Source organism: Siphateles boraxobius, unplaced genomic scaffold (genome assembly GCF_051911475.1).
Source record: "Siphateles boraxobius isolate OS27281-9 unplaced genomic scaffold, OSU_SipBor_1 6, whole genome shotgun sequence".
In the NCBI taxonomy this organism is placed as follows: domain Eukaryota; kingdom Metazoa; phylum Chordata; class Actinopteri; order Cypriniformes; family Leuciscidae; genus Siphateles; species Siphateles boraxobius.
This window is the reverse complement of record NW_027509186.1, coordinates 40,422,720-40,432,003: the sequence shown is the minus strand read 5'-3', so window position 1 is coordinate 40,432,003 and position 9,284 is coordinate 40,422,720. Positions and strand designations below refer to the sequence as shown.

General features: G+C 47.2%; 1 protein-coding gene across 1 annotated transcript in view; it reads right to left on the bottom strand.

Moving 5' to 3' along the window:
• LOC143715437 (uncharacterized) overlaps positions 1–9,284 on the bottom strand; it is a 181,494-nt gene that overhangs the window by 115,815 nt on the left and 56,395 nt on the right. The window lies entirely within an intron of this gene.

Below are 9,284 nucleotides of genomic sequence, written 5' to 3'. Positions count from 1 at the left end.
GGTCAACCATCGGTCAAACGGTTAGCATCCCTACTTACAAGGTTGAGAATAGGGCACACAAGATTAAACAGCTGCCTGAAGTTAATAGGAAAATACCAGACTGGATTATGCATTCAATGTGGAGAAGTGGGAAATGTAAAACATATATTCTTGATGAGTAGAATAGGCCTACTCTGAAAAATGAAAAAAACTAGAGAAGGCAACAGAAAATGGATTGTTAATTTTTTTTTTTTTTTGAGTTTGCCTGGCACACAATCTATACTTAAGGATGTAATGTAAGAATGTAGATGTAATGTATTACTACATTTAAGCACTGTATCACTCAAGTTGCAACTTACTGCAGTAAGTTAAAACTTGAGTGATGCAGTGCTTAAATACAGTAGTAATAGGCTACATTACATACATTTCAGTGGTAACAGATAAGGTGATGATCAGGGGCGGTTCTAGAGGCGGGGCCACAGGGGCCCTGGCCCCTGCTGAAATCTGATTGGCCCCTGATTGGCCCCCATTTCTAGGAGTGGGGGGAAAGACGATTCTTAGATGCATCGCAATGCGGACGTGGACGATTCTGAATCGATTCACAAATGTCAAAGGTCGATTTTCTAAAATATATATATATTTTTTTCCTAATAACATAATATTGACGGAATGCAAAAGGCGGAACTCTAAAGCGGACGTGCAGTGCGCGGACAGTCTATGGCGTGCACATAACAGAGTCGCGCTCATAGACGCATGATGACTGAGCGCCAAATTCGAACGGCACCCTCTTCGTTAAAAGCTATAACGTATGGAAAATTGACAATTTCATTGTTACCTGTTTAGTATTTTTTTAATGAGAGCTGCTTCTGTATTGTTTAGTTCCCTTTCGAACGGTCACTTCGTATTGCGTAGCTATACGCAGTGGGGGAAACTCCTTTTCCTCGATTTACTGAAGCCTTTATGTAAAGCGCATTTGCAGCTGCACAGCTAGAACATGAGCGTCTGGCTCGCTCATAGGCTGCGCTGCGGCAACTGCACATCCAATGGCGCGGGCGCCTCTGACGTGCGACCAATGAGATCACTCTGCGTCATACACGTCAGAGCCCGCCAAGGGGGCGTGACCTCAGTCTATAATAGTCCCCGAATTCGCCATTATAGCAGATTTTACTCCTTCAGCGACAAACTTCACGTCTCTGACCATTTATTGAGCCTTCGCCGTCGAACAAGCCTTCAGCCTGAGCGAGCTACAGTTCAGCAGACTACACATCTCAACCGTGTTTCTCCTGACGCCGTCTCTCCTGTGGCTATCCGGCGATATCCTTTTCAATATCTGTTTATTATGTGTTTATATCTGTATCAGCGTTGTTCCATATGCCTCGTGTTATGCGAGGCCTACGAACACGCGAGCTGCATTTCATGCCTGGGACTCTACCACGCAGAGAATGCACTCTCTGTCGGCGGATGTGCGGCCTGCGCGTGCATGCCTATCTCCGTGCTGCGAACTCGGCTAACGTTAGCTCTCTCTCGAGACGGCGGCGCCGCGTCACCCGCGCTCCCTTCTCCGGCCCTACTTCAGCCGAGGAAGAAGAAGCGCCGCAGCCAACGGCATCCAGAGAGCACGGACGTTTGTGAATGCACGCCGGCCACGTCCCCGCGTGCTTCACTCACTCCAGCTGAGTCATCTCCGGTCCCGTTCGAGGGAGATCAGCGCCCCCCCACCACCACGTGGCGGGCCTCGTCTCTTTCGGCGGACCCAGCGAGGCAGGACTAACTCCGACGCTGAAATGCTTCGGATCCTAACACAGGCCGTCGCGGACCTCGAGCTCGAGTGGAACTAACCGTGCTAGCTGGCGCCGACCAGCAAAGCCGGCGAAACAGGCCTCTCAGCCCCGCCCTGCGGCTGATGCCGAACGCTTCCCGCCAAGCCGTCCTAGCACGCAAAGGAAAGAGAGGGCACGTGTCCCGCGCTTGCCGGACCACCCTCAAAGAAGCCAGCAAAACTTCCCACAGCCCCCTGTACAGTTCAGGCGGCTGGGGATTTTATTATTGTAAACAGGCCCGCAGGAGTGAGCGCGTCTTTGCAAACAAACGCCGTTTTCACGGCGACCCAAATAAAGCACACGAGCACAACACATGGGTTCACGGTCCCCCTTCACTAGGCGGCCCCTCCCTTGTTGTAACACTGACTTCCCCACACGCAAATGCTTGTGCAGTCAGTCCAACATTCAATGTGTGCACAAATCACAATATATGGGTTCACGGTCCCCCTTCACTAGGCGGCCCCTCCCCTGTTTTAACACTGACTTCCCCACACGCAAATGCTTGTGCAGTCAGTCCAACATTCAATGTGTGCACAAATCACAATATATGGGTTCACGGTCCCCCTTCACTAGGCGGCCCCTCCCCTGTTTTAACACTGACTTCCCCACACGCAAATGCTTGTGCAGTCAGTCCAACATTCAATGTGTGCACAAATCACAATATATGGGTTCACGGTCCCCCTTCACTAGGCGGCCCCTCCCCTGTTGTAACACTGACTTCCCCACGCGCAAATGCTTGTACAGTCAGTCCAACACTCAATGTGTGCAAAAATCAAAATATAAGGGCATCAGGTCCCCCTATGTTAGGCGGCCCGTCCCAATCAGTGTGTCAAGCCCTAGCCACACGGGTTATAGCCTGGCAAGCTATCCCCGATGTGTCGAGTTGAGTTATAAACGCTATAAAGCGAGGCAACTCGCTCCAATTCGCTCGCAGACCCCCAAAGTTTCAGGCGGTTCTCGAGACTTCGGTGAGAAGCAACGTGGGTCACATGCTTCGCACCGATGTACAGAATTCATTAGCAAAAGGGGTGATAGAATTAGTCCCCCCTGTGCTAAAACATACGGGTTTTTACAGCCGCTATTTTCTAATTCCGAAAAATGACGGCGGCCTCAGACCCACTCTAGATCTGAGACATTTGAACAAAGCTCTCATGAGACGGCCGTTCAAAATGTTAGCTATCAGTTTCACAAGCACAACACATGGGTTCACGGTTCCCCTTCACTAGGCGGTCCCTCCCCTGTTGTAACACTGACTTCCCCACACGCAAATGCTTGTGCAGTCAGTCCAACATTCAATGTGTGCACAAATCACAATATATGGGTTCACGGTCCCCCTTCACTAGGTGGCCCCTCCCCCGTTGTAACACTGACTTCCCCACACGCAAATGCTTGTACAGTCAGTCCAATACTCAATGTGTGCACAAATCACAATATAAGGGTATCAGGTCCCCCTACGTTAGGCGACCAGCCCCAATCAGTGTGTCAAGCCCTAGCCACACGGGTTCTAGCCTGGCAAGCTATCCCCGATGTGTCGAGTTGGGTCATAAACACTATAAAGCGATTATAGTGCGATTATAGTCCAATTCGCTCGCAGACCCCCGGAATTTCAGGCGGTTCTCGAGACTTCGGTGATAAGCAACGTGGGTCACGTGCTTCGCACCGAAGTACAAAATCTATTAGCAAAAGGGGCGATAGAATTAGTCCCCCCCGCGCTAAAAAATATGGGTTTTTACAGCCGCTATTTTCTGATGCCGAAAAAAGACGGCGGTCTCAGACCCATTCTAGATTTGAGACATTTGAACAAAGCTCTCATGAGACGGCCGTTCAAATTGTTAACTATCAAACATATCCTCGTGCAAGTGCGCCCGGGGGATTGGTTTGTCACAATGGATCTGAAAGATGCTTAATTTCACATTCAAATAAATCCTCGTCACAGGCCATTCTTGAGATTCGCCTTCGAGGGCCGGGCTTATCAATACACCGTTCTGCCGATCTGTCTATCGTTGGCACCCCGTACATTCACGAAGTGTGTGGATGCAGCGCTTTCTCCTCTGAGATTTCAGGGAGTGCGCATGTTAAATTATCTCGACGACTGGCTGGTGCGGTCACAGTCGAGAATCGAGCTATTAGCTCACAGGGATTTGATTCTCGGACATCTAAAATGCCTGGGTCCGCCTTTCGAACCACTCCAATCGGTTGATCTAAAAACCCTCTCGCTGAAGACCGCTCTCCTTATGGCGTTGGCATCTATCAAGCGAGTGGGAGATCTGCAGGCGCTCTCTGTGAGCCCTGCATGTTTGGAGTTGGGTCCAGATGACTCCAGAGTCATCCTCAAGCCCAGACATGGTTACGTTCCTAAAGTGCTCTCAACACTGTTCAGAGCACAGGTGGTGACATTATCAGCCCTCCCTCCTTCTGCAGAGGATGGAGAGGTTAATCTTCTCTGCCCTGTCTGAGCGCTGAGAATCTATCGGGAGCTTTCTGCGTCTTTTAGACAATCAGAACAGCTTTTTGTCTGCTTTGGTGGTAGATCCAAGGGGGATCCAGTCACTAAGCAAAGACTGTCTAGATGGATAGTGGATGCTATTTCTATGGCTTATACCGCAGCGGGTCAAGTTTGCCCTATAGGTATCAAGGCCCATACGACCAGAGGTATGTCTCATCATGGGCTTGGTCATCTGGCATTCCCATTAGTGATATTTGTGATGCGGCCGGCTGGTCCTCGCCTTCCACATTTATGAGTTTCTATAATAGGGAAGTGCCTTCCCTGCAGGCGAAGGTGCTTTCGGTATGATTAAGACCCATCGGTGGCTGGTCTTGTCATATATTACTGTGCACTATCACATTCACATATATATATAAAACCCGCTGCTGGCTGGTTGTATTCATGCAACAACCCGCTGTTGCCGGTTATATTTACATATATATAAAACCCGCTTTTGCCGGTTATATTCCATACATATATAAAACCTGCTTTGGCCGGTTATAATTTCATATATAAACCCACTTGACTGGTTATATGTTCATATACCAATAACCCCGACAGTGTCTGGGTTCATTGGTGTAGTATGTTGGGTTATTTCTAACTGATGTGTACTATTTTAGACCTGACGGTGTCTGGTCTATTTATACATAATTATGCGGTTATGGCTTGTTCTGTATGCTCAGGGGCCTGAGTTGCAGTGGCAGCCAGTTACTCAGTGCGGCGTTTTGCATGGCGTCCCCACTGCGTATAGCTACGCAATACGAAGTGACCGTTCGAAAGGGAACTACTCGGTTACTCACGTAACCTCAGTTCCCTGAGTTAGGGAACGAGTATTGCGTAGCCAGCCGCACTATAGTAACATGGCAAGTTGTCGCTTCAGTCGTTAAACCTGCTATAATGGCGAATTCGGGGACTATTATAGACTGAGGTCACGCCCCCTTGGCGGGCTCTGACGTGTATGACGCAGAGTGATCTCATTGGTCGCACGTCAGAGGCGCCCGCGCCTTTGGATGTGCAGTTGCCGCAGCGCAGCCTATGAGCGAGCCAGACGCTCATGTTCTAGCTGTGCAGCTGCAAATGCGCTTTACATAAAGGCTTCAGTAAATCGAGGAAAAGGAGTTTCCCCCACTGCGTATAGCTACGCAATACTCGTTCCCTAACTCAGGGAACTGAGGTTACGTGAGTAACCGAGTAGTTTTCACATCAATATGCTGTAAACCGATCTGTTAATACTGCCCTGCAATATGTGCAATGCCAGTCACAAAAAGGTGCATGCGCTCTCTGCAGATGTTCTTTCCCTTTTTTTGTATAAGCTATTTTTGAATGTGGTATACAGCAAACATTTCAAGTCATAACTCTTTATTATTTAGTTGTGTATAAGAGCGGCTTTGTATGTTACTAATAGCAGCTAAGTCCACAAGCATTATGTTTGTATGAGATCTGCTGGTACATAATTCTATATTTTTGAACGAAAACTGTTTGTGAATTTGCTACAGCAAAATATTTATTTTTGTCTGAAGGATTATATTGCTCATTGGAAACAACAAGAGGATGTTGGTTAGAAGTCTATTATGCTAGAGATTCAGAATATGCTGAAGTTTGTATTAATGTAGGCCTACTACAAGTACGCTGCTAGAACAGGCACACATTTATTTTCCTTTTGGTTCTTTGCAATGTTGGGGCATATGCTGGCAAATGTAACCTTACAGTTGACTTACCAAATCACTTCCATTTGTTTTATTAATAAAAAATTATTATAGTTAGTATTGGAAGTAAGTTAATTATGGGTCATCATAAATACTTGCTTTCAAAGTACCAAGTAGTAAAAAAAAAAAAAATTTGTTAATAATCGATAATCGTTACCCTCTGAACCGTAATCGAATCGTGAGGTGCCTAGAGATTCCCACCCATCAATCGTTGACGAGAAGAGCAACCAGAGAATTCTTCACAACGATCATGCAATTCCACCCCCAAACAATTAACAATAATTTACTGTTTATAAGCGACGACATGATTATGAAACTTAAAAGGTGGAATTCAGAAAGAAGTGCATTGTGCCATTTATGCACCGTATAAATAAATGAATAAAATCATTAAGAACTTTACTGGCTCATAATTTTTTATTAGAGCGTTTGAAAAAGGAATGACTGCCGAAATGTATTTGCACCGTACTGAATAAATTATTTTGTGTGCTTGTATGTACCCTGTATTTGGCCCCTGAATGTAACATGTGGCCCCTTAATGGCCCCTGTTACAGAAAAATCCTAGAACCGCCACTGCGTACACTTAAACTTATACACATGAAACAAAAGTATATAAACTTAAAAACACAAAAGTATGATTCGGCAATGCATACCTGCATAGAGAATGTATTTTTATATAAACAGGCCGTCACACCAGCTTCATCTCGCATCAGTAACACTGCCAACAAAAATAACATTCCCCAAATATACCAATCCATATTGTATAAATATGATCTTACATTTGTGAATAACAAAATAAATAAAAACAACTTATACATCGTGTATTTATTATGTGTGTGTGTGTGTGTGTGTGTGTGTGTGTGTGTGTGTGTGTGTGTGTGTGTGTGTGTGTGTGTGTGTGTGTGTGTGTGTGTGTGTGTGTGTGTGTGTGTGTGTGTGTGTGAATTATTTTTAACCAATGCTAACTACTAATCTGTAGCATGGAACACAGCATACCTCTTCGTTCGGGAGAAAGGCAGAAAAGACCGCTAACAGAGCAATACGGCTGATAGAGCTGCCTGGCCCGAACCACTTAGTTGTAAAAAGGAGGGGGGGTTGAACCATCACCTCCTTACAGACCCTTTTTAATGTATTTTATACACTTGTAGAACAATTTTAACTGTATAATAACAGAAAAATCTCATGAAATAAAAACTATTTTAAACTCGTTACATAGGTTTGCTTCCAAAGAGTATTGTTTCACCCTGAAAGTGTGCCCTAACATTCGTAATAATTGAACTTTTTGAGAAATTGACACTTTGTAAAGCTTTACTTAATTTTCTGTTAAGATATTTGTTTATGTAAAATGTAATATTACATGAATCAAAATGAATATAATTCAAATAATATAAATATAATAAATAATTAGCAGCAAAAGATGGACAATTTGGTCTCTAAAGTTTGTTTCACACTGTAAACTGCTTTGAGTTGGAGTCTGAGATAAAGGGGGAGTGGCCTTATTGTATCAGATACATGTCACTGCACTGATTGGTCCAGTTTTGGTCTGCGATCTCTAACCCAGAATAAAACCTGCTCCAGAACAGGTTAGCAGTGTAGAGTAAGTTACCATGGTGACAAACACAACTAATAACCAATCCACTTTCTTGAGCCTGAAAAAGCCAGAGTTTGCTCTAACTAATCTCGAACTTTACCTGTTAGCAACTGAAACAGGCTTTGTGCAACAGGCCACAGGACGTTTTTGTTGTTTTACTAGAGACAAAGAACTGCCTTACACTGACAGCTACGCAGGGTTCCCACGCCTTGGTTAACTTCAAATTCAAGGACCTTTCAAGGACTTTCCAGGTCCAATATCCTCAAATTCAAAGACTTAATGTGGGGACAGATTTCACTTGAGAGCAAGGTTACATCATGTTACCTTGTAAGATACATTGTTACAGTTTTGCGTGTGTGAACGTCATGGCAACGTAGAACACAAAGTAGACTACCTCACGCGGAAAACACTTAACGTAACGTGTAAATGAGTGTAACTAACGTAAATCAAACAAGCTACTATGCATATTGCATAGGCCACGAAGTGTTGATGAAATTGTCATGGGGACACACAGGAGAACAGGTAGATCCAAAAACAGTATGTTTATTGTTAGGGCAATTCGTCGTCATCCATGCAAAGGTCAAAATCCAAGTAATCAGAATCGTAGTCATCCATGCAGGGGTCGAAATCCATATTAATCAGTCCAAAAACAAATACACAAAATAAACAAGAAACAGACTAGTAACAGACCTCAGAAGTGTAGCGTGACATACAACAACGACTCCGTGACAAACACTAAAACAGACAGGGTATATATACACACAGAACTAAACAATATATAACAGGGAACAGCTGGGTACAATGATGATGGGGAACAGCTGAGTGCAATGAACAGTGATTGGGACAGACAAGGATTGTGGGGAATGCAGTTCCAGAGTGAATGGTGACAGTATGGGGAAGAGACCCCTCGGGCGGCCAGGGCGGAGGCGACCCCTCGGGCGGCCAGGGCGGAGGCGACCCCTCGGGCGGCCAGGGCGGAGGCGACCCCTCGGGCGGCCAGGGCGGAGGCGACCCCTCGGGCGGCCAGGGCGGAGGCGACCCCTCGGGCGGCCAGGGCGGAGGCGACCCCTCGGGCGGCCAGGGCGGAGGCGACCCCTCGGGCGGCCAGGGCGGAGGCGACCCCTCGGGCGGCCAGGGCGGAGCAGACACCGGCCCAGGAGCAGACACCGGCCCAGGAGCAGACACCGGCCCAGGAGCAGACACCGGCCCAGGAGCAGACACCGGCCCAGGAGCAGACACCGGCCCAGGAGCAGCCGACACTGGCTCCGGCTCAGGAACAGACACCAAAACTGTAATAGCCACAAGAACAGACACAAACACAGAAACAAACACTGGCTCTGGCGCTGGAACAGGCACTGGCTCTGGAACAGACATTGCCTCCGGCTCTGGAACAGGCACAGGCTCTGCCTCCGGCTCTGGAACAGGCACAGGCTCTGCCTCCGGCTCTGGAACAGGCACAGGCTCTGCCTCCGGCTCTGGAACAGGCACAGGCTCTGCCTCCGGCTCTGGAACAGGCACAGGCTCTGCCTCCGGCTCTGGAACAGGCACAGGCTCTGCCTCCGGCTCTGGAACAGGCACAGGCTCTGCCTCCGGCTCTGGAACAGGCACAGGCTCTGCCTCCGGCTCTGGAACAGGCACAGGCTCTGCCTCCGGCTCTGGAACAGGAGACAGGGGGAATGTTCAGGATCCGAGCCAGACGCTCCAGA